At 40.1% G+C, this 25,852-nt stretch overlaps 1 protein-coding gene and 1 pseudogene across 1 annotated transcript in view; both read left to right on the top strand.

Moving 5' to 3' along the window:
* The window catches only part of COMMD1 (copper metabolism domain containing 1), a 231,091-nt gene extending 208,258 nt beyond the window's left edge, over positions 1 to 22,833 (top strand). The window contains exon 4 of the mRNA XM_032873826.1: positions 22,073 to 22,833. The gene's annotated coding sequence lies outside the window, so the exon portion shown is untranslated. The remainder of the gene's footprint in view (positions 1 to 22,072) is intronic.
* On the top strand, positions 18,272 to 19,877 carry LOC116877223 (annotated as a pseudogene).
* Positions 22,834 to 25,852: the final 3,019 nt, after the last annotated feature.

Raw genomic sequence — 25,852 nt, 5'->3', positions numbered from 1 at the left:
CACTATGTTATAAGTAACGATTGGAATAATTTATGTTTATTTTCTCAGATGACCTAAGGTTGCTTAATATTTCTGGAGAAGAATTTTAAGGTTTGTATTTGTTCCTGAAAGAACAAATGCTGTGGTCTATAGTCTCAGCCCTTTTTTGCAGTTTGTGTTTTTTAAAAGGCCTCAATTTCTTTTCTTTTCTTTTTTTCTTTAGTCTTAGGCAAGTGTGGGTGTTATTTTAGCTATCTCCTGAGGTGTTTATATTTCAAAGACATGGTAAGATTTATATCTTCAAGGGACAGAGAAAGAATGCAAATTTCTCCAAGAGGGACTTTGGTTTTCTAAGGCCAATAATTTGCGAGTTATTTGAGATAAATAGAGGAGGTTTTAGGATTGGAAAAAAAAGGAATAGATGGACATTTGATTTCGTCTAGAGTTGCATTTTTTTAGTTTTGCAAAGATTTGTAAGATAAGGACTATTGCTCTCATTTTTTTTTCTTTTCTTCTTACATGCAGGACAGTTGTATTTCCAATGTCCTAATTTTTTTTTTTTACAGTATCCATAAATGTCTGAAGGCAAGTAGGAAGGGGTCTGAATGGACTTTGATTTTTGTTATTAGTCTATTTCTGTTCTTTGATCTTGTTAAGGGAGTCCCTAAGGCTAGCTGTGATACCAATAAGACAGTGAGAGATCCCTAAAAGGAAATTTTTTTCTTTCAAATATAGCCAATTTAGAGGACCATCATCTGGCCATTGACAAGTAGGATCTTCTATTAGTCTCAATAGTGATTTAAACCAATAAGCCTTTTTATGGCTTAACCGCGGACCAAAGAGGCATCCCCAAAGGAGAGTGCAAAAATAGACCTCTCACAAGATCCAGCAAACTTACTCCCAGAATTAGCCTAAGAAAGATCTAGCTGCAAATGGGATGCAAACCACATTTCTTTCTGGCCAAATTAGTGACAAGGAAGGTTGAGATGACAAAGTCTCCTTAGGGACCAGGACCCCTTACAACAAATTCCTCTGAGAACTGGCATAGTCGGACAAAGACAACGCTGGGTATTTGAGCCACAGCCTAGTGGGCTTGTTGCCAGATGCATGCTGGTATGTGCATCCAACAGTTGGCAGAGACCAGAGAATATTCTCATTGGTTATAAAGCTCAGCTTTTAAGACTGAACAAAATGAGAGGAAAGCCTAGTCAGACCTATGGTTTTCCATACCTTATGACAAATGACACCAGAGTCAGAGGCAGGCGGCAGGGGTGGCTTAGTTGGTTAAGTGACTGCCCTTGGCTCAGGTCATAATCCCGGAGTCCTAGGATCGAGTCTCGCATCGGGCTCCCCAATCAGCAGGGAGTCTGCTTCTCCCTCTGACCCTCCCCTCTCTCACTTTCTCTCTCAAATAAATAATAATAATACAAAAAATATAAAATCTTAAAAAAAAAAGAGGGGTGCTCAGTCAATTAAGGATCTGCCTTGGGCTTCCTGCTCAGTGGGGAGCCTGCTTCTCCCTCTCCCTTTGACCTCCACCCCCTTTCTGCTCTCTTTCAAATAAATAAATAAAATCTTTAAAAAAAAAAAGAGGCAAAAGAAAACAATGACCATCTTTGGGAGGAAAAAGATTGATTGAAAACAAGAGTACTGAAGTTGCTATACCCAATGAACTAGTTTCACACATATTTTTCCCTGCTAATCTAAATTGAGATAAAGAAAAGCTCTCTCCCCACTCTCACTTTCATTAGACCCTGCAGGCAGAGATCCAGGGAACTGAGGTAATAAGAATTCTTATATTTTGTCAGCTTTTTGTCAGAAATCCCAGGATCTTCCAGCTATAGCAGTCCCAGAGTAAGTAACATCCAGTCAGTTTAAGTTTATCCTCTGAACTACTCCAGATGCTGGGAAGGAAGATGTTCACTCCACCCTTCAGGATTCTTTTGCCACCTGCCCTGTCCCTCAAAATAGAGTTCAGTTGTGGAAGATTTAAAAGGAAGGAAGGTTGTCAATATAAAACTGAAATTTGCCAAAGGGGCTTATATTTACGGTTAATCAGTATCAGCCAAAGAATGGCACAAAAAGACAGAGGGGACATGTAACATTTTTTTTCTTCCCTGGAGCCCCCATCTGACTTAGACTTGCTCCCCCAGGCCAGGGGATAGAGGTGAGGTGCCAAATCCTGTGGGCACAGAAGGACCACCTGGCTTTGGACCTCATCCACCTTCAAGGTGTCTATCTTCAGATCCCCTCCTGAGCTGAATGAAAGTGGATCACTTCATAGGTTACTCTGTGGTCCATTAAACTATAGAAATAGCCATTTGCCAGTTAGTGTACCGCCACTTCAAATATGACTTATAGAGAATTTAGAGAAAAATCTTTCCCCCTTGTATTAGGAAGTAAATCAATAAATAGTAAACAGTAAGTATGTAAATAATAATAACCAGACAGGTGGGAAAAGCCGATCCTTCTCTTCATTGATGCTTATGCATGTGATTTTAGTAAATGGAGAAGAATAATGTGAAAGTTTCACAAAAAGTCCCTTTCCCTCTCCCTGTATACATAGGGAACGGTTGAATAAAAAGCTAAGGGAATTTGATTCTAAGGTCCCTGAAGAGCTTGAGAAATCTCTTCACTGGGGATCTGATCCCAGGAGAATCAGCTTGCAGCTCCTGTGGGCAAGCAGCCGGGGAACCAATGCTTGAGGGGCAAGACCCAGCAAGTCCCTGTTGCCTTATGGGAGTCCCAGGACAGAAGTGGTTGCAGTGCATGACAGCAGGCCCCTTCTTTGTAGATAAAATGCCACACCTAGTTTTGCACCTGGAAGTTTGACCAATTAACTGTGTGCATGGTTTGTTAAGGAGTTAGTTTCAGGAGACACACAGTGATCAAATATTTGTCCTTCTCTTCCATTTAAAAAAAAAAAATCTTATATTGGAGAAGGAATAAAGATTGCTGGTGATTTGTCCCATTTCTCACCCTTACATTGCCAGGAGTCAAATCACCCAGCTGTTCAGAATTAAACACATGCTCCCAGCTAAACCTCAAAGTGTCTCGAGAGATCTAGTTTTTCAACTATCAAAAGCATCACCATAGTCCTAGGAAAAATCAGTACTCTATGGTATTTCTTTACTTTCATAGTATTTTTTTTTAAGATTTTATTTATTTATTTGACAGAGAGAGATCACAAGTAGGCAGAGAGAGATGGGAAACAGGCTCCCTTCAGAGCAGAGAGCCCAATGTGGGGCTCGATCCCAGGACCCTGAGATCATGACCTGAGGTGAAGGCAGAGGCTTAACCCACTGAGCCACCCAGGCACCCCTGGTATAGAGAATATTATCACACTTTTTGCCAGTGTAATGAGTCAAAAACAAATTTTCATTTTGCCTTGCATTTTCTCAATCATCAGTGAGGTTGAGCATCTTTACTTTGCTGTTTTTATTTTTTCTGTGAAATAGTCCATATCGTTTGCCTGGGTTTTTTTGTGTTTGTTTTTGTTTTTGTTTTTTTAACAGAGAGACACAGCGAGAGAGGGAACACAAGCAGGGGGAGTGGGAGAGGGAGAAGCAGGCTTCCCGCTAAGCAGGGAGCCCAACATGGGGCTCGATCCCAGGACCCTGGGATCACGATCTGAGCCGAAGGCAGACGCCCAACGACTGAGCCACCCAGGCGCCCCTGCCTGTTTTTCTTTTGAGTTGTCTTTTTCTTACTGCTTTGTAGCAACCCTTGATGTAGTCTGGAAACATCCATCAAGGAGTTTGGAAATACTCTCCCAATGAAATTGGGAGAGTATTTCCAAATTCTATTGAGCACCTGCTATATGAATATGCCCATCGAGGACTGGAACCGAGAGAGAACAGTACACATCGTGTACATCAAGCTCTGTGTGTACTTGTTTAAAATTGTGGCAAGGTCAATTGAGCACACACGGGCATACGAGCAATACTGATAAAATGTAACCACTATGAAAAAAATTGTATTTTGATTCATTTGGCCTACTTGTCACTTTTTTCCCCCACAAACATCAGTCCTCACTTCTCTTGGGGTCATGTAGGTCACTGGACTTTTTTCTTGAGGGAATACACATACCAGCACTTCCTATTCTCACTCAAGTCACTTGTGAACCTTCCTGTGAGGCCTCATCCCACATCTGCTTTTCACTGTTGGCCCTGAACTGAAAAGGTAGAGTGCTTTTCGCCCAGGCTGTTTCTCCCTACTGGCTGTCCCACCAGCTTGCTGTCCTCTAGGGTAAATTAAAAACTCACAGTTTTTCTCTGGGGTCGACAGTTCCCAGAATCCCTCAAATGCTGGATGCAGGAGATAGCCTCTTCTTACAAAGGCAGGGCTGTGTAAGTAGGAGGAAGCAAAATAGAGGTGTTACCTTTGATGGGGATGATTATCTGCAAAATGCAATTTTGACGACTTCTCATTTGCTACTCAGGGTGTTTTCATACTTGAACCAGACATTAAAAGTTTTAAGTTGAAAGGATATTGAAATAGTGCCATGTGATAGTATAGATGTTAGGGAGGGCCACTCTTGAATTTCTCAGTTCCCTGGCATTTTTGCCCTTCTTCCTTTTTCCTACCACAATGCCCAGTACTGGTTTTAGTAAATTCTGAAAGAGGATCTTGATTCTTTGGATTTGTACCAAGCTGCAAATAGTACCTTTGGCAACATGTCAGAATAGCAGTGGTTCTTAACCAGGGATGGACATCAGAATCCCCTGGGAAGTGTCTATTGAACATGTCAAACCTGCTGAATCAGAGTCTGGGTGGAGTGCAGGCACGTGTATTTGGCAAAAGTTCAGGAATGATTCTGATGTGCCCTCGTGACCAGAGCTACTAGTCTATACTAGTGCCATTCCCTGACAAGATTCACTCTGAAGACAGACGCTCAGAGTAAGTGTTTAGAAACATTTTCAGCAATTTCCCAGAGTACGTCTGTTGATTGTAAGTTTGGGCTTGTATTGTGCATATCTTTTCTCATTTTATATTTTACAAAATTATGTATCTTCCAAAACTGTCAAGCTGTGATAGATTGAAATTTAAAAATTGGTCCTTCACAGATAGTTTGAGAAGCACTGTTCTGGGCTAGTTTATCTGTATCCAAGTCAGACAGGTACAACTAAAAATTTTCTGGCTAGGCAGTTTTGTGACCTTAGGTAAGTCTCAGTGACCTCTTCTTGTGGGCTGTTGAGAGGATTAGAGATAATGAGTGTATCTAAAGCACTTAGCACAGTTCCTGACGATATTAGAAGTTACTGGAAACCCATCATGGAACAGTTTCTAACAAAACCATCTTCCAGCTGGCTGTTGAAGAATACACAGAATCACGAGCGTGGTGAGTGAATCTTTTTATTCAGGCTCATGTATCATATTCTAACCAAACTAGAGTGCACAGCATGACAGAGATTTGAGTAACTTCCATAAGCTATACAACCAAGAGTAAGGGGCTTATTGGCCATGGCAGTTGCAGAGCCAAACTCTGGTTAGCAGACTTCCTCTCAAGCTCTCCTGTCTCCTCTTTCATATTCCCCTTCCCCATAGTCCTTTTCTCTATACACCCCCCACCGTCCTAACTGCTTTTTATTTCTTAAAAGCACAGTAATTTTTGTTCCTGTTGGAGGGTAAGGAGGGTGGGGGGTGGAAATTTCTGGCCACTTTGGTCTGGCCTCCCATTCAAGTATCTAAAAATAACCAGATCATTCATACTGAGCCAATTAACCTCCTGCTGGCATTACTCCTGTGTCCTTGTCATGCTAAAAGAACATCTATCTGTCCCTTTTTGAGTTATATTACAAAAAACACCTTTCCTTTAGCTTCACCTTGATAGTTACCATTATCGTTATTTCTGGGAAAATCATCATGTCATAGTCGAATACAGGGGTTTTGTAAGGTGCCAGCAATTTTGGATTGAATTCTGACTCTGCTGCTTGTTAGTTGTGTGGCTTAAGGAAAAAGTTATTTTTTTAAAAGTATCATAATTACTATTAGAAGCAACAAAAATTTGAGCCCTTTGGTCTAACCTGAATATTCAGAAAGGTAGAATAAAGTCAAAGGCTTTAACAAACCATCTTTTCTTGCAGGATCCACAGTTCTTTTGGATGACAGCATAGACCACTGATTTGGTCTGGCTTTAATTCTGAACTTCTCTGGTTAGGGTTTTTTAATTCAAGGCAATGTGATTTAAAATTCCTCTGTCCCCAGTATTTCCTATAAACCAGAAGTTAGGCCTAGAATCTTGAATAGCTCAGATTAAAATTTATGCCCATCCTTCAGTCCTCAGCTCAAAAGGTGCACTCGTTAGGTCAGCTCTTCCCATTTTACAGAGTCGTATTCTTCTGTGTTTTTCTTTCATAGCGTTTATCACAAGTTATTTCTGGATCTTTGTGCTTTGTTTTGTTTTGTTTTTTCATGAATGTCTTTCTCACTTACTAGACTATAAATTCTTTGGAGGCAGGGACTATGTTTGTATTTGTTTACTGTTGTATCGCTACAACCTAGCATGGTACCTGGATCCTTTAGCAGTTGGTAAATATTTATCAGATGAGAAAGGGTGCTATTCATTCTTTAATCTCCTTTAGGGCAGGAAGTGTCCTGATGGCTGTGGCCTCAGTATGTAGTTGGTACTAGTCCCTCCACGAGATTTTGTTGCATAGGTACACAAGTCCTATTGGTATGAGAAAGAAGGGCAGGAAGATAGGTCTACAGAGAGGCCAACCAGATGGAAAAATAGATCCCTATCACCTGTGAACTGTTCTTGCCAGAAGTGTTTAGCCTGAATCTATCAAGCCTCCAGCCCTATCTTCTAGTTTATAGGAAATAAAGAGAAGAAAATTTGGTAACACTGTGAGGAAGCAGTCAGACAAATCCAGAAATTGTAGAATATTCTGCAAGACTACTGGCCTAGACAAAAGGTCATCAAAAGAAAAAGAGGGGAAGATTATCCTAGATTACAAGTGAGAGATTGAGGAGACATAATATCCAAATGTATTATATGTATTGATTGGATCCTAGTTAGAAAAAGGCTATTACAAAAGACATTTTTTACTACAATTGTAGAAATTGGAATATGGACTGTATATTAGATGATACTTGGGAATTATTGTTACTTTTCTTACATATCTTCTGTAGAAAAATGTCCTTATCTTAAAAGATGTATGATAAAATTTTTAGGGATGAACTGTCAATGATGTCTGCAACTTATTTTTAAATGATTCAGCAAAAATAAAATACATATATAGATAAAGCAAATGTGGTCAAATACTAACAACCACTGAATCTGGGTGGAAGATATACAGATGACCACTGTATGATGGTTTTGTTTGTTTATAGTTTATGAATTGTGGAGGATCAGCTTTATTGAGGTATGATTTATATAGAGTAAACTTCAAAATTTTAAGATTTATATACTATAAAGTTTTATGAATTTTGACAAACACATGCAGTCATGTAACTACCATCACAGTCTAGATCTAGAATATTTTTATCACCCTCAAAATTCTCCCTTACTTATTCATAGTCATCCCCTTATCCTAGCCCCAACCTTGGGCACCACTGATCCATGCTCCATCATTGTAGTTCTGACTTCTCTAGAACGTCATATAAATGCCCTTGAGTTTGCTTTAACTTAGTGAAATATTTCCCTGACTTTGCTGTAACAAAGTACCACAAAGTAGGCAGTTTAGAACAACAGATATTTATTATCTCACAGTTCAAGGTGTCAGAAGGGCCACGCTCTCTGGACAGCTTTGGGGAGGAATCTGTGCATACCTTTCTCTTAGCTCCGGGCATCACCAGCAATCCCTGGCATTGCATATCTTGCAGCTGCATAACTCCACTGTCTCCCTCTGTCATCCCGTGGTGGTCTCCCTATGTGTTGCTTCTGTCATTGCATGAGTTCTCCCTGTGTGTCTCTTATAAGAACACCAGTCAGTTGGAGCAAGGGCTCACTCTATTCAAGTATCTTAACTAATTGTATCTGTAATGACCCTGTTTTTATTTTTTAATTTATTTATTTTATTCAATATTGTTTCTGTAATGACCCTGTTTTTAAATAAGTTCACTATTTGACGAGTTTAGGGGTTAGGACTTATTTTTTGATGGAGAAACACAATGGAGCCCACGATGCCTCGCATAGTATGTTTGAGATCCATCCATGTTTTCTCATGCATCAGTAATTTGTACCATGTTATTGCTATTTAGTATCCCATTGTATGGATGTACCAAAATGCTTATCTATTTATCAGCTGAAGGACTTTTGGTTGTTTACAATTTTAGTCAATTATCAGTAAAGCCGCTATAAATATTTGCATATGGATTTTTGTGTGGACACAAATTTTCACTTTTCTTGGGTAAATATCAAGGAGTGAGATACTTAATTCCTCTGTAAAAGACTGCCAACCTTTTCCAAAGTGGTGGTACTGTTTTCCATTTCCATCAGCAATATATGAGAGTTTCTGTTCTCCACATTTTTAACAAGGCTTGGTGTTGTTAGTTTTTCTGATTATAGCTATTTCAGTGCATTATCATGGTATCTCATTATGTGTTTGAATTTGCATTTTCCTAATGACTTATGATGTTCAGCATCTTTTCCGTGCTCACCTTCCATTTGTATATCTTTTTTGAAAAATGTCTGTTCAAGTCTTTTGCCCATTTTTATTAGGGTATCTGCTATCTTATTGAGTTGCGTGAGTTCTTTTTATATTCTGGATGCAAGTCCTTTATCAGATAAAAATATTTTCTCCCAATTTGTGGCTTGTCTTTTTCTTAGCAGTGTCTTTTATTTTTTTTTATTTTTTTTTTTAAAGATTTTTATTTATTTATTTGAGAGAGAGACAGTGAGAGATAGCATGAGTGAGGAGAAGGTCAGAGAGAGAAACAGACTCCCCGCGGAGCCGGGAGCCCGATGCGGGACTCGATCCCGGAACTCCAGGATCATGACCTGAGCCGAAGGCAGTCGTCCAACCAACTGAGCCACCCAGGCGTCCCAGCAGTGTCTTTTAAAGAGCAGAAGTTTTTAATTTTGATGAAGTCCAGTTTATTTTTATGGATTCTTTTGATTGTCATTGTACATGTTTTTCAACTTTTCTGTGGGTTTGGAATCTTTCTTTTCTTTCTTTTTTTTTTTTTTGGGCTGCTGAAGAAATGAACTTTTTATAATAAAAAGTTGGAAGAAAAAGGAAGGCAGAGACAGCTTTATAAAAAAGCAAACAGTTATGAAAAGGCAAACAATAACAAAAAGATAAAGTTCTTTTTTTCAGTCTCCCAGTTTACTCCTTCTCGCCCTTGAGTACTGCACAGATGCATCCCTTTCAAACCCTCTGTTTCTCCTTCAACTTTTTTTTAAAGATTTATTTATTTGAGAGAGAGAGAGAGAGAGAGAGCACAAGCGTGGGGGGGGGCAGGAGAAGGGGCAGAGGGAGAGGGAGAGAGAGTCTCAAGCTGACTCTGCTGAGCAGGGAGCCCCACAGACCTCAAACTCATGAGGTCACCTGAGATCCTGAGATCACAACCTGAGCCGAAACCAAGAGTTTGTTGCTTAACCGACTGAGCCACCCAGGCACCCCTCTTCTTCAATTTCTTATTTAGTCAATCTCTGAGAGTTAGCAAGAGAGGGTGGAATGCTTCCAGAACATACCAGAGTTCATGACAGGGAGCTTTAGACCTGTCCTTGGATGTATCCCTGAGGCTGGAGTGATAATGACTCAGACTCCTCAGCCTCAGCAACTAAAGTTCATTTTGGCTGTAAAATAAATACTCAGTTCTCATTAAAAGTAAACTCTGAGATTGCAGAGGGTCAGTCAACTCTGCTCATCTCTGGGGTCTGATTTGGTGCTCCCTCAGCCATTACTCAACCTCAGGCAATTGCCAGGCCCCCTGCCTCAGCCAGACGTGGTAAGAAACTTAATGAAGCTGCAGAATCTGTGGCCGGAGAGGTAGCCTGCAGGATAGCAACTAGTAACTATTCGTCTTGTTGCAATGTAGAAGTCCCCCCCCAAAAGGGGATGAGGAATGGGAAATTCCAACCTCTGAACTGGCTTTCTCTACACCTGTCTTCCACATTCCTGCTATATACACCTGCTACATATATCTCTCCTGGGTAGAGATTTGTCTATCAAATCCTATTTAGAGACTGTTGGCCTCTTTTGCAGCTCACCATCTCTATGATCCTTTGGAATTGGTTCCAGGAGAAAAGAAGAATCTAGGACAGACTCCCCTGTAAGGTGTTTCCAATGTAGTAACCCAGGTAGAGAAAAACCTAAGACATTTTTTGGATTCTATGTCACAACCCTCTGGTTTCTCCTGTTTTCCCTGCTGCTGCACTTACTCTGCCAAAGAGAAGAAAGTTGCAAACAGATAGAAGGTTAACTCAGTTTGGGTCCTAATTTTTTTATTGCTGGCCTGAACCTATATCAGAAGTCCTGGGTTGGCCCTGTAATAAATTAGACTCTGGATGATCTTTGGAACAGGTCCTTCTGTATGGTCTTTGAAAGACACCAACCTACCTAAAACCATTTTGGGTTTTAAGCCCAACATTGTGTCTAAAGTAGTCCAGAAGTAGGCCTATTCCCAGGAGAAGGTACCACTCTTCATCAGGGCCCAGCTAGCCTGGAACCCTGCTGGCTGCCTTCAGTACATGGGTGATAGACAGATGGAAAGGTCCAGTCCCCTCCTGGTGGTTTTTGTGTGTCACTGGCTTCGCAAAGTTTTTGCCTTGTAAACTAGTCATATCCCATCTCATACCTACTTCAGCCATGTTGGAGTTTCCCTGTAGCCCATGTTCTCTCTTCCCTGGTCAGCTTCAGGTACTTCCTCAGCACCACCAGTTCCTGATCCCGCAGCACCTACCTTGGACAGCCAATCTCTACCTCACTATCGGTCCACAGATGCTGCTCCCATTTGAACAGCTGGTGTTGGCACAGCTCTTTTAGAAAGCACCTTTAGACACAATCTTACATAATGCTCACCCTAACCTTGTAAAGTAGGTACTATTATTCCCATTTTTCAGGTGAAGAATCTGAGGCTCAAAGAGGTCAGGTGACTTGTCCCTGATTGCACGGCTCATTTTGTGAGGGACAAAAGTGGGCTTCAAACCCAAGCCCTTCTAAGGAAAGTAAGATATATGTCTGTATTTGCTTTTATAAAATATCCACCTGTTGGGAGAAGAGCACCGAGTGGTAGAGGGACAAGAATGCCAGGGAAGCTTCCTACTTATATACAATTCTGTGAACTGTGTTACTGTATTATCCATTTAGACAAACAGAAAAGCTTGTCCCTGCCTTACTTCTTCAGCCCGACCTACTGACTCCTTTGTCAGTGCCCAGCTTAATAAGCCACACAGCTGAGTTGACCAAGACAATGTACTACTGCAAGTGGCAGTATTTGGGGTTTAAAATTCAAGTAGCGGTTTCAGTCTTCTATCATGAATCCATTTTACATGATCTAATCTATCCATTCTCCCTTAGGGGGGAAAAAAAAAGATTTATTTTCCTAGTCCAGGAAGACTAGCCCCCAGTTGTCTGGGCAGTGCACCTCTACCAGCCTGCTAGGTTGCTAAGACAGCAGGGAGGCACAGCACATCCAGTGTTGGCAACGGCCACAGGGGATTTGGGATGATCTACTCTTCGAGGAACTGAGAATTCTTTGGCAGGCTGGGGGATTTCCCCCTCTATCAGATTCTTGGTCAGATCAAGAGTCAAGCTTGAGGGGTTGGGACTTCCAGAATGCCAGAATAAGGAGCTCAGCAGACCTTCTCCCCAGCAAACTGCAATTTGGTAAAAATTCAAGTCTCTGGAAATTGTCCTAAGGGCATACTGCAGATGAAGAAACACTCATCCAAGAAAATCTACTAAATCTCCGTAAGAACAGAAAAAGGCTATGGCATTTGAGACATGGACAAGCTCCTCTACCCCTTCTCCCAGCTTCACGGTCTAGAAGTACTACGCCAGGCATTATACTCCATACCAGTACAGCCAAGAAGACAGAGGCTCCTCCCCAGAATCTCTCAGTCTGGGATCACAGTTTAACCCCAGGATGGACAGGCTGCCAATTTTCTCACCCCTGTCCCACAGCCTCTTGTTGCAAAAGCTCCATAGCTGGCAAACAAAGAAAAGAGGACCGGGTCTCCCCTCCCCCACTTGGTCTTCACTCATAGAAACTGGATCACTCTCACATTGCTGGAAGGAATATAAAATGATAAATACACTCTGGGAATCGGTTTGGCAGAGTCTTAAAAACCTAAACATATAACTACCAAACAACCCAGCAATTGCAGTCCTGGGCATTTATCCCAGAGAAATGAAGACATATGTTCAAACCAAAACCTGTATACACATATGTGTATAGCAGCTTTATTTGTAATAGCTCAAAACTGGAAACAACCCAGATGTCCTTCAACAGGTGAATGGTTAAACAAAACTGGTACATCCATACAAGGAAATATTCTTCAGCAATAAAAGGAAATAAATTATTAATCATGCAACAATCTAGATGAATCTAGATGAATCTCCAGAGAATTATACTGAGTGGAAAAAAACAATCCCAAAAGGTTATATACTCTTCTCGAAATGACAAAATTATAGAAGTGAAGGACGGATTGGTGGTTGCCAGGGGTAAGGAGGCGGGAGGGGCAGGAGGGAAGTGGGTGTGGCTGTAAAAAGGCACATGAAAGATCAGAGAGACAATGGAAATGTTCTGTGTCTTGACTGTATCAATGTCAATATCCTGACTGTGATATTGTACGACAGTTTTACAAGATGTTACATGGGGAAAACTGAGTAAAGGATATACAGGATCTCTATTTTTACAGCACTATGCAAATACACAATTACTTCAAAACAAAAAGCTTAATTATTTGAAAATTGGAAAAGATTTGAATAGACATTCATCCAAAGAAGTATACAGATAGTTAGTAAGCACATGAAAAGATGCTCAACGCTATGAGTTATTAAGGAAATGCAATTCACAATGAGACAAGATAACTAAAGCAAAACCAGACAATAAGTGTGGAGGATGCAGAGAAATTGGAACCTTCTTACACTGCTGGTGGGAATGTAAAATGGTTCAGTCACTTTTGAAAACAGCTTGGCAGTTCTTCAAAATCATAAATTTAGAGTTATCATATGGCCCAGTAACTCTATTACTGGGAATATACACAAGAGAAATGAAAATATAGGGACACCTGGGTGGCTCCATTAGTTAAGTGTCTGCCTTTGGCTCAGGTCATGATCGTGGAGTTCCGGGATCCAGCCTTTATCCGGCTCCCTGTTCAGCAGAGAGTCTGCTTCTCCCTCTGTCCCTCACCCAGGTCATGCTCTCTCTCTCCCTCTCTCTCAAATAAATTAAACCTTTTAAAAAAATGAAAATAAACATTCACCAAAAGCTATTTTTCAGCAATAAGAAGGAGTGACTGATACATGCCATAGCGTGGATGAGGCTTGAAAGCATACTAAGTGAAAGAAACCTGTCCTAAAAGACTACATATTACATTTAAATTTATTACATTTATAATTACATTTATATTAATATGAAATGTCCAGAACAGGCAAACCTATAGAGGCAAAGTAGATTGATTAGTGGTTGCCTGGGGGCAGTCTGTGTGACTGCTAATGGGTAGAGGATTTCTTGGGGAGAGAATGGAAATGTCTAAAGTCAACTGTGGTGATGGTTGCACAAACCTGTGAACTGACTAAAGAACATTGACTTTTATACTTTAAATGGGTTAATAATATAGTATGTGAATCATATCTTAATAAATCTTAAAAAAAAAGAATTGAGCTTGAACCCATCTATCTCTTCTGAACTATTTTTTTAAAAGAACTTTTATTTGAAAAAAAAATTAAGTTTCAGAAAGTTGCAAGATTCACCAATTTTTGAAATTCTGCCTGTTTTTAACATCAAATTCCATAATCAGCTTTGGGTTGATATATTCATTGACTTTCTTTGTAGGTCTTGGTTTTGGATTGTGTTGTTTACTCTATAACATGGTTCTCATTTAGGGCATTTGGCCATATTTGGAGACAGTGGGGCTGCCACTGTCATGAGTACAGACCCAGGACAGTGCTAGGGCAGCACTCCCAATGAAAACTTATCTTGGGGTGCCTGGCTGGCTCAATCTGAAGAGCATGCAACTCCTGATCTTGGGATTGTGAGTTCAAGCCCCACGTTGGGTGTAGACATTACTTAAAAATAAAACCTTAAAAAAAAAAACAACAAAGTTATCTGGACTAAAATGCTAACAGTACCAAGACTGAGAAACTTGCTGTACTCTCTTAGTGTATTTATCAAAGAGAGAAATATTATAGTCTGATCAAAATAGTCTGGGGATTTTACTCACCAGTTAAGGTTTTGGAGCATAGTTTGTATATCTCATATGGTTTATTTATTAGTCTTTCAAATGGTTCTCCCACCATAAACATTTATTTGCCTGTTGTCTCTTAGGAGCCAGACATAAAGTGCTACAGCATGAGCAGCACTATAAACTAATGGGCACTTAAGTATTTGGAAAAGATGACAGGGCTGCAGCTGAGAAGTCAGGTGGCAGCATTAACATGGCCCTGGGTGGGTGTGCAATAAAGCCTGGAGCTTGGGAGATCTGGGATAAACCACAACCACAAAACTTAGAGAATCCAAGAGAACATTTCAAACATATCTTCTTGCTACTGTGTTCCCTTCATGAAATGGCGGCTATGTGGCCATTTCCCAGAGGCTGAGTGGTTGAGGGGGTGACTAAATGCTAGACTGTGCCCACATGCAACTGGCCAAGGCTGTTCAGTGGATATTGCTCTCCTACTTAGCCATGATGGACCTGTGCGGGGTTTCTATGATCTCCAGAGAAGAGGGAAACCACAAAGGGAAACTTAGGTCTTCTGAAAAGCTTTTGCATAGAAAGTTAAAGCTTTTACCCGCCATTAAATAGATATATATTCTGTCATAGGACTTGGATGTGTATATGAAAGTTTGCTGGTCATGAACTCCAGGATCCATTATTTCTGCATATTCCCAGAATGTCTGAGAAGAGTCTCCTATGCAAAGAGGGCATTCAGTAATTTTTAGTAACCATTTGGATGTCTATTATGTTCCAGGCACTGTAAGAGGCACATTAATGGACAAGAGAGACAAGGTCCCTAACCTCAGGTAGCATATATTAACAAGAGTACCTTAATATGTATTTATTCTTTAGTTGATTTTTCTCTCTGAAAAACTGGCTTCATCACATCATTACAAATTATTGTCAGAAAGTTTTTCAGATGAATAATGCTTGTCTATGGGAGCAACAGAGGGACCATCTGTTGAGTTTTCTAGGATTAATAGCCATCAGCTGGAGTCATAGACGACTGGAAAATACTTTTTAAGATGTTTATTTAAGTGGATAAGCCACTAAAAGCTCAATAATTGAAGAACAAAATAGTGAAATGGAAAATAAGGGCATATAAATTGAACTTAAAATTTTGAAGACATCATATGGGAAATTCAAATGATGGCTTTCTAAAAGAGTATTGTTGCATCTGAGTATTAGAGGCTAAGAGCATTCTTTGTAAAGCAAAATATAATTGTTGTGGATGATAAATACAAACCTGGCCATATCTATTTTTTTCTGTTCCTTTTAACTAACTAGTTTTGGTTCTGTTGTTCCTTTTTGTTGTTCTGTTTTATATAGGAAAATATTTTAATTTTTAAATTTCTTCAAAGCCTTTTTGGAATAGGGTGGGGTATAAATAAATACTTTTTAGCAAAATCAGAGCAGAGTATAGACAATAGATGTCCCCTGGGGTGAAGGTCAGGAAGGGAAGGGGTGGAGAAAGGTATGCCAGGAAGGACAGAAAGTCCCCTGATAGTATTATTCCTCTATGTGGTCCTGAGCATAGTGTTCTGTGTCATTTCAAAGTTGACTTTTTTTTTTTTTTTTAATAGAGAGAGGAGGGGCAGAGGGAGAGAAGGAGAATCTTAACCAGGCTCCACGCCCAATGTGGAGCCAGATGTGGGGACTCCATCTCACAGCCCTGAGATCATGACCTGTGCCAAAATCAGGAGTCAGACACTTAACACTGAGGCACCCAAGTGCCCCTAAAACATTATTTTTTTAAAGCTAAATATTTTGGGGCGCCTAGGTAGTTCAGTAGGTTAAGCATCTGCCTTCAACTCGGGTCATTATCCCAGAGTGCTGGGATCAAGCCCCTTGTCAGGCTCTCTGTGCAGTGGGGAGCCTGCTTCTTCCTCTCTCTCTGTTTCTCCCTCCCCCTAACTCCATGCACACTCTCTCTCAAATAAATAAATAAAATCTTTAAAAAAAAAAAAAGCTAAATATTTTTGATATATCAAGGTCATCTACTCCTTAGATTACTGAGATTCAGTAACTGCACAGTCCGTACTCACAGTTCTCAGTAAATGGAACTTAATGCCCTAGGTTTAATAAAATAGACAGAAGCTGAGGAAAATGAGAACTTGGATGATAATCTAGGACTCTTCTTTAACAGCTACTAGAAAGAGATAGGATGGTTTCTCAGGTTGAAAATCAGTTTCATTTTGCCACAGGTGGGCCTTTGTTAGCTTTGTCCTATTTCTTTGCAAAACACAGGCAGAATTTGATCCTCTTTTTGGAGACCCAGAGAGTAAATGCCATTCTTTTTACCTGGAGTTTCAAACAGCCAAACTGGATCCAATAATTTCTTTCCTCTACCCCTTCACAGAATTGTTGGGTTTTTGTTTGTTTGTTTGTTTTTTTCCCTTCTGAACTCCATGGAGATTTCCTTGACACAGGTTTCTGTTAGGGACTCAGGGTTTATTATCCAACATCCGGCATTACTGATGAGCTCACAGGATTTGTCAGAATGACTTGGGAGGAACTGGCATCCTCTCCTACTCTGGTTTTGCCTCCCCAGTCCTTGTACGTAAGCTGGGTTTCCTCCATATGCAAAGAGCCTAACCTGGAGCTGGGCATTCCGGCAATGTTAGCCAGTAGGTACTGGTTCAATTGTTTCAAAATATTTATGGCTTTCCAAAAAAAGTATGTACACATCTGTCAGAATGACTGAGACAAAATTAGTGATAACACCAAATGCTGACAAGGATGCGGGAAAACCCAATCACTTATAAATCACTGGTGAGAATGTAAAATGACACAGCCATTCTGGAGACCAGTTTGGCAGTTTCTTACAAACCTAAACATACCCTTACCATATGACCTAGCAATTACACTCCTTGAATATTTATCCTAGAGTAATTAAAAACCTGTACTCACACAAAAACTTGTACATGAGTTGTTTATAGCAGTTTTATTCATAAAAGCCAAAAAGCAAAAACAACCCAAATGTCCTTCAACCAGATGAAATGGTTAAACAAACTTGAGTACTTCTACATCGTGGAATACTATGGAACAATAGAAAAGTAACCGACTACTGATACACAGAACAACTTAATGGATCTCAAGGAAATGATATCGAGTCCAAATAAAAGCCTATCCAAAAAGATACATACTGAATGATTCAATTTATATAATATTCTTAAAATAACTAAGTTTTAAAAATGTAGAACAGATTAGTATTTGCCAGTGATTAGGCATGTAGGGAAGAGGTGATGGATGGAAATGGGTATAACTGTAAAAGGAAGCAAAAGAGATCCTTGTGGTTCTTTAACTCTTTTGTATCTTGACGTAGTGGTGGATGTATAAACCTATTCATGAGATTAAACTGTATAAACATTCAAATGAGTAAAAAGTTAAAGAAATCTGAGTAAGATTGGTGGATGTATTAATGTCAATATTCTGGTTTAATATTGTTTTGCAAGCTGTTAGCACTGGGGTAAACTGGTAAACAATACATGGATTTCTCTGAATTCCTTCTTTCTCCTTCCTTCCTTCTTTCCCTCTTTCCTTCTTCCTTCCTTCCTTCCCTCCCTCCCTCTTCCCTTCCCTCCTTCCTTCCTCCCCTTTTTTCTTTCTTTCTTTCTTTCTCCCTAGATTTCATTTATTTATTTGACAGAGACATAGCAAAAAAGCACAAGCAGGGGAGCAGTACAGGGAGCAGGGAGCCAGACATGGGGCTTGATCCCAGGACCCCGAGACCATAACCAAAGGCAAGGTAAAGACAGATGCCTAACCAACTAAGCGACCCAGGCACCCCTCTCTGTATTCTTTCTTTCTTCCTTCTTTTCTTCCTCCCTCCGCCCCTCCTTGGAGAAAAGTCTGATTCTAGGAATGGGACAGGAAATTTGCAGTTTGATCCTAGAGCATCTTGTAGTGCCAGAAAGTAGTAGAGTGCTAAAAAAAAAAAAAAAAAAAAAAAAACCCAAAACTAACCTCATAGTGATGGTCATATGGGGACATAGGGGCCAACTGGATGAGCTCATAATGGCCAAAACTGGAACAATGTGAAAAACACAGTGAATAAAATAGTATTGTATTGTAACCCTAAGTATAAAATAAACATTCATGACTCCATACAGATAGAAGTAAGTGATTAAGTAAATACATACAGTGAGGATATTAGATATATCTCCCATGCAGAACTGCAAATAATTGATGTAGATGTTCTACCCTTAAGGGTGAGAAATATAATTCCTCATTCCTTAAATGTGGGCTGTGTATGGTGACTTTCTTCCAAAGAATATAGTATGGAAAGAAAAAAGAGAGAAAGTTTATAGTAGAGACTTCTGACAACTCTATCCCACTCAGCTGATCAAGGGTAAGTAATGTCAGTAGTGAGAAGTCATGTTGATAGTATGTCCCCTTGATAAGATGTGATGATTATGGTGCCTCTTGTCTGTGTCTTCCTCCCCAAAACACATTTCCCCAGTCTAATCATGAGGGAACATCAGATAAATCACAGTTGGAGGACCTTCTACAAAATATCTCACCAGAAGTCCTTAAAACTCTCAAGTGTTGTCAAAAACAGGGTAAGTCTGAGTAATAGTCCCAGCCAAAAGGAGCCTAAGGGGACATAACTGCAAACATCATATAGTATCCTAGATAGGATCCTGATACAGAAAAATGGCATTAGGGGAAACCTGAGGAAATCTAAAATGCAAATTTAGGTTACTAAGAATGTATCCAGATTGGCGCAGTAATAGTACCATACTAATGTACTAATGAGAGATGCCAATGGTAGGGGAAACTGGGTGTGGTATATATATGAACTCTCTGTACTATATAAATAATAAGTCTGTACATCTAAGACTGTTCTGAAAATAAAAATTTATTTTAAAATAAGGGAAATAGACGTGTCCCCTCTACCACTCCCAGGGAGAGTTCTGGTACAACTGTGCCGGGGCTAGAGGTGCCTTCACACTTTGGCCTTTCAGTTTTCTCTCTTTACCCCTACCCTCTGCAGTGTTCGAACAGAGGACTTAGTGCTGAGACTGTCTGATTGTCTAAACCCATGAGGAAAATGGTGGAAAATTCACTATCATCACTGCCAGAAAGAGTGATTTATGGCTTTACTCTTGAGCTCCCCGTTTGGCTTTATACTATATCTTGTATGGACTATTATTCCTGAATCTTGACTAGACTCCTTAGGCTTAACCTTTTGGCCTCAGAAATACTGAACACTTGCATTGCCTGTTTACCTCCTACAGTAATCAGCTATGTACTTTAATTTGGAGTTTACATGATGAGTACCTCTTTAGTCAACTCCATTCCTATAGGCACAGATAACTATGCTAAAAACCAACAGCAGAAGAAATACCAAGAGGCTATCTCAGCATTAAGAGAGATCGCTGTTAGTGACATAAAACAAATATTCTTTTTTGCAGCCAAAGACCTTTACACCAAAGACTGAATTGTATGCAGACATACTGACACCCGGTATTTATTTGTGATCTTTGCTATAATGATTTTGACCATAATTATTTTGACTATCTTTTATTAATACCCAGTATCAAGATGTTAAAAAAAAAAGTAAGTCGAACTTCTCTCTCTCTCTTTTTTATTAAAGATTTTAGTTATTTATTTGACAGACAGAGATCACAAGTAGGCAGAGAGGCAGGCAGAGAGAGAGGAAGGGAAGCAGGCTCCTTGCCAAGCACAGAGTCCCGTGCGGGGCTTGATCACAGAACCCTGGGATCATGACCTGAGCTGAAGGCAGAGGCATAACCCATTGAGCCACCCAGGTGATTAAGTTCTGCTAATATTGAAAATGTTCTTAAATATTAGTTATTAACAGAAAGAATAAATAAAATGCTGTACTACCAAAGAAAAATGAAAAATTGAGAATGAATTGTGGATACATGTAACAGATCCCTTAGATCCTAAGGGATTACGCTGAACGCTGAGTGAAAAAAGACAACTCAAAAGGTTACATTTATGTATTATGTAGCAATTTATATTAAATTTGGAATAACAAAATTATTGAGATAGGAAACAGATCAGTGGTTGGCAGGGGCTAGGGATGGAGGAGAGGGAGGGCATGAGTAAAAGAGGTAGCAGGAAGAACACATGTGATAGTGAAATAGGTTTGTATCTTAATTGTGGTTTTAGTTGCATGAATCTCCACATGAGAAAATTGCATAGAACTACATGCACACACACACACACACACACACACACAAGGGCATGTACAACTGATGAATTCTAAATAAGCTTTTTGCATTGTACTAATGTCATTTTCTTGGTTGTGATATGACATACGGTAATACAGCACTGGGTGAAGGTAAATGGAATCTCCTATCAAATATTTAAAGGCATTAGCTCCTGCTTTTATTCATTCTGTTTTAAATTGACATATAATTTATATACCACAAAATTCACCCTTTTGAAATGAACAATTCAATGGACTTTGGTATATTCATTGTCCAATTTAGTATATTGGTCACATATATGTAACAATAACCACTAATTCTAGAACACTTTCATCACCACAAAAGAAACGCTATCCTCAGTAGACACTCCCCATTTCCCCCTCCTTTATCTTCTAGAAACTACTAAGCTACTTTCTGTCTCTGTGGATTTGCCTATTCTTGAAACTTCACTTACATGGAATCAATACAATGCTTGTTCTTTTGTATCTGGCCTTGTTTACCAGCATGTTTTCGAGATTCATCCACACTGTAGCATGTATGAGTTTTACATTCCTTTCTGCGATTGAATAATATTTCATCATATAGATATACCACATTTTGTTCATTCATTACTTAATGGACACCTAGGTGGTTTCTGCTTTTTGGCTATTATGAATAATGTCGCTATACACATTTATGTACGGGTTTTTTGAGCATATGTTTTCAGTTTTCTTGAGTATATACCCATGAGTGGACTTTTTGGGTCAAATGATAACTCTCTTTAATTTTTTGAAGGACTGACACTGTTTTCCAAGATGCAGCCCCATTTTACATATCCACCATCAGTGTATGAGAATTCTGATTTCTCCACATCCTCGCTAACATGTTATTGTCTTTCTTTTTTATTATATCTATCCAAATGGGTATGAAGTGATATCTCATTGTGGTTTTGATTTTCTATTTCCTTTTTTAAAAAGTTTATTGTTTATTTGGGGGAGAGAAAGAGATTGAGCACGAGCAGGAGAAGGGACAGAGGAAGAGGGAGAAAGAATCCCAAGCAGATTCCCTGGTGAGCACAGAGCCCCACCCAGTGCTTGATCCCATGACCAGAGATCATAACCAGAGCCCAAACAAAGAGGGGGTTGCCCAACCTACTGAGCCACCCAGGTGGCCCTGATTTTTTATTTCTTAATGACTCAATTTCAGTAGCTTTTGTCTTTCTAGGAATTTATCTATGGCATCTGTGTTACCTAATGTTGGTATACAATTGTTCTTAGTTTTTGCTTATAGTCCTTTTTATTTTTGTAAAGTTGATAGTAACATTCTCTTTTATTATTGATTTTAGTAATTTGAGTCTTCTTTCCTTTTATCTTCATCAATCTAGCTAAAGGTCTATCAATTTTATTGATTTTTCAAGAACAAAGTTTTGGTTTTACTGATTTTCTCAACTGCTTTTCTATTCTATATTTCATTATTTCCCCTCTAATCTTTTTTTCTTTCCTTCCTCTTGCTTTGGATTTAATTTGCCCTTCTTTTTCTAGTTATTTTAGGTGCAAAGTTAGGTTGCTGATGTAATATTTTTTTTCTTCTTTTTAAACAGGCATTTATGGCTCTGTATATTTTTTGCAACTCCATGTGAATCAAGTATTACTTCAAAATAAAAATTTTAAGAAAAAGTATGTACTTCTGCTCTGCCAAGGGAACTGTGTGTGGCGATGACTTGGCTATTGTATCTATCCTCAAGGAGGTTAGTCTAGTGGAGCAAACTATCAACAGAATGATCTGGAAGATGAGGAGATGCTGCTTGCTGCAGAGATGAGAGAAGACACTGAAGAATATCCAGGAAAACCCTCACAAAGGTACAATTGAGGGCTTGTATGAATTGAAGAACTATGCTTCTACCACGGGAATTCCATTCTTAGGCCAATCCCTGACAAGGTTGTCACTTCTGTCTTCTCAGATCTTCAGGGACCACAGCTGAAGCCATTTGGGACAGGGATGGATGCACACCCTGATTAAGGCTAATATTCCTAGCTGACAGCTTTTCTCTGCAGCTCAGAATTCTTAGAGATACCCTATCTCCTACCAAGTCATTCAAAATGTTCAAAATGTAGCTACTGACTTCCTTTATAAAAGATAGGAAGAATGGTGTTAAAACAGGAAGGGAAGCCTAGAACATTTGTTGGGGTTACTAATAATGAAAACATTTCAAAGAGTTCCCATATACCTTTAACAAACCTCCTCAACTCTACCGAACATTAACACTTTGCTTTGGGGTTCTAACACTTGTTTAATGATTATTTTAAATCTTTTTGATTGGACAACACATTCTTTTAGTTTATAAAGAAAAATAGTACAAAGAGGTACACAGATGGAAAATCATCTACCCTTTCTTTCTTTCCTTTTCTTTTTTCTTTTTTTGAAGATCTAATTGACTTTATTAAGTGAATCATGAATTGGGCAGCATCCCATCTAGCCAGTAGACGGAGCCCACCTCCTCTGCCCTTTCCAGCCCATTACTCTCATACCTCACAAACACTTACGGGGGACCATCTGTGTTTTTCTTTATGCAAACATAAACAAAATATTTTCATACCTCTACTTTTCTCCTTCTTCCTGCCCCCCCCAAAACCAGCATCCTATGCATACTCTTCTGGACTTTGCATTTATCACTTAACAATGTAGCTTAGAAAGATTTCCAAATCAGAACATAGTAATGCTTTAAAAGAAAAAAGAAGAAGAACTTCAGCCCCCTGCCCTCCAGTGTCATCTCAGACATTGCTCATGTTCCCTCTCTTTCCTGTCTAACCTCAATTGTTTGAATCCCAAATTCCCCAAGCATAGTATGTTCTCTGTGCTAACAAGCTCAGGGCTTACATCGACCCCAGGCTGTGTGACTGGAGCAAAGCCACAAACCCCCTGTGCCATCAAGACCACAGGGACACATTCAGGAGCAATAGCAACAAGGTGATGATTGCCTTAGCATGAGCGACACCCCAAAGAGATCACTCTGGGCCAAGGAGGAGAGATGATCTGGAACTAGGCTTTGTTGCCAAGCAACCCTGGAGGGGATGAAATTAACTCAGTCTGTTTTTCATGTAACTGCATCTCAAATGAAAGCTGAGGCCAGAGTTGATCCATGCAAAATTAATAATCACCACATGATTCTTTCTTTCAAGTGGCTGTTGCCGAAAGACAGGGAACTAAAGAAACCAGTATACCCCTCTTTAAAGGGGTAAGCGGGGGAGAAAGAGAACAAATATGTACAGATCCCATGTTTTTCCATTTGAGTCTTAGGTAGGAAATCAAGCCTTTCTCTCTTAGACTGCTGTTGACTCTCCCTGGTAGGAAACCTGCTTTAAAACCAGATCCCAAGTAGACGAGATAATACGTACCAAAGAGCCAAGGGAGGATATTTTTCCTAGAAGTGAGAGAAAGCTTGGATCACATGAGACCCTTTTAGTCTCCTTTTTTAGAAAATTTAAAATGCACTTTTCCCCATTAGTATGTTCAGGGAAGATAAATTATCATAAAAATAAAAATAGCCCTTCCACCTACTCTCCTTAACCCAGCACTAATGGCTGAAAGAGGAGCGCAGCTTGGTATGCTCACTAACTCTTTCTCTTCAAGGGCTTATCAAATTTAAAAGGCAAAAATGACAAAGAAGAGTGGATTCCCCCATCCGCTGCCCCTTACTTCTGCTGCATTAATTTGGGTAAATTACCTGTGTGGTCAGGGAGGAGCAGTGGCCTTCTCCCCAAAAGAATCTTTGATTATTATTTTGTAGTTGTGCCATAAAATGTAAATAAAAATAAAGCTTTTTTTTAGCCAAAGAAACTAGTTTTATCTGAGAAGGAAAGCTTTCTTGCCCAGCAGAAGGTGAGACTTTGTGGTGGGCAAAGTAGCGACCAGTGGTCTTCCTCACTTAGCACTTATGGAATGTATTTGCTGGTGTTGGCACAGGATGTTCCCTTGTTCCCTTCTGCCACTCCACCATGCTCACCGTATACTAGGCCAGTTTGAGCAAGCCTCCTCCTCTGTGAAGCAATGAGTACCCGCGGACAGAGTGGGACAGAATGTGCTGGTACACAGAGAAAACCAGAGAGCGAAATGTACACAATGGATTTTTGGAAACTCTGTCGGTGAGGGTCTCAGCAGGAAACAGATGCTATATTCACATTGCATGCTTTGAGTAGCTTTTAATAAAGGGGTTTTTTAGAATGGTTGGTGGGGAAACCACAAAGGACAGGTATTACCTGGGGCTGATCACTCTGGGTTGGGAGTCACTCCCATGCCTCAGCCTGCAGAGTGAGAGAATTGGCAGGCAGAGGGATGGGATAGAGCAGGCCACCTTACACAGTGTAGCTGTGAATCGGGGGAAGGAGAGCCCTACATCATTGGCCTACTTCCCTCTGATTTCTGGCAAGGGCTCACCATTTGGCTGAAACCCACTGGAAGTCAGAGGATCAAGAAATCCTTGAATGTAGAAACGTAACACACAGAAAACAGGAAATGCTAAACCTAGCTTCATCTGCCTGGCTTCTGGTCTATTCATTCATTCAACCAGCACTTACCGATCACCAGCTCTGTGCAGGCACCGAACTAGGAGATGCAGCAGTAAGCAAGGCAGCCCTCATGGAGCACACAGTCCCTCTGGCCATGTCAGGCCTAGGCAAAGCTGCAAAGTACATCCAGACTGAACATTCAAGATCACAAGCCCTCCAACGTGTACCAGGGTTATTGCCTGACTTTTCTTATCCCGCTTCCCTCTTGGTCAGGAATAAAGATTTTCTTGTTCTATGTGTTAATTCCAATTTAAATAAATCAAGAGGGGGCACCTGGCTGGCTCTGTTGGTGGAGCATGCAACTCTTGATCTCAGGGTTGTAAGTTCGAATCCCATGGGGTGTAGAGATTACTCAAAAATAAAAAATAAAATGTCAAGCAAACAAAAAAAAAAAAAAGAAAAGAAAAAAGATTCTCTTGTTACCATAACTACTGGTAGCATGTCTGAGTAGGTGTGTGTTAAGGCATGGGTGTTAGAAGGGCACTTACAGAGGAACCCAGAAGAAGGACGATAGCAGGGCCTGAAGCAAGACAGGAACAGAGGTAAAGTCAGGTCACAGGAGTTTCTCTGCAGGGCATGGCCTTCAAGCATCCAGCTCCTACCCATGTCTGCCCTTTGTCTCCTCCATGTGCACCCAGATCCTAGGTCTTCTTCCTGTAGGTTTGGCTCAGCCCATCTTTCTATGCTGGCCCACTGAGGCACTGCCTAGCCTATGCAGGTGGCCCTTGGCCTAACCCCCTGTCCCCAGCCTAATAGTGGCCATTCCTGGGTTAGAACAGCTTGGTGCTATCTCTGAGCAGAGCGCTCGGGGCGGG

The sequence above is a fragment of the Lontra canadensis genome, unplaced genomic scaffold (assembly GCF_010015895.1).
Source record: "Lontra canadensis isolate GAN:19392208 unplaced genomic scaffold, GSC_riverotter_1.0 scaffold50, whole genome shotgun sequence".
Taxonomy (NCBI): Eukaryota; Metazoa; Chordata; class Mammalia; order Carnivora; family Mustelidae; genus Lontra; species Lontra canadensis.
This window is presented reverse-complemented; position numbering and strand designations above follow the sequence as displayed.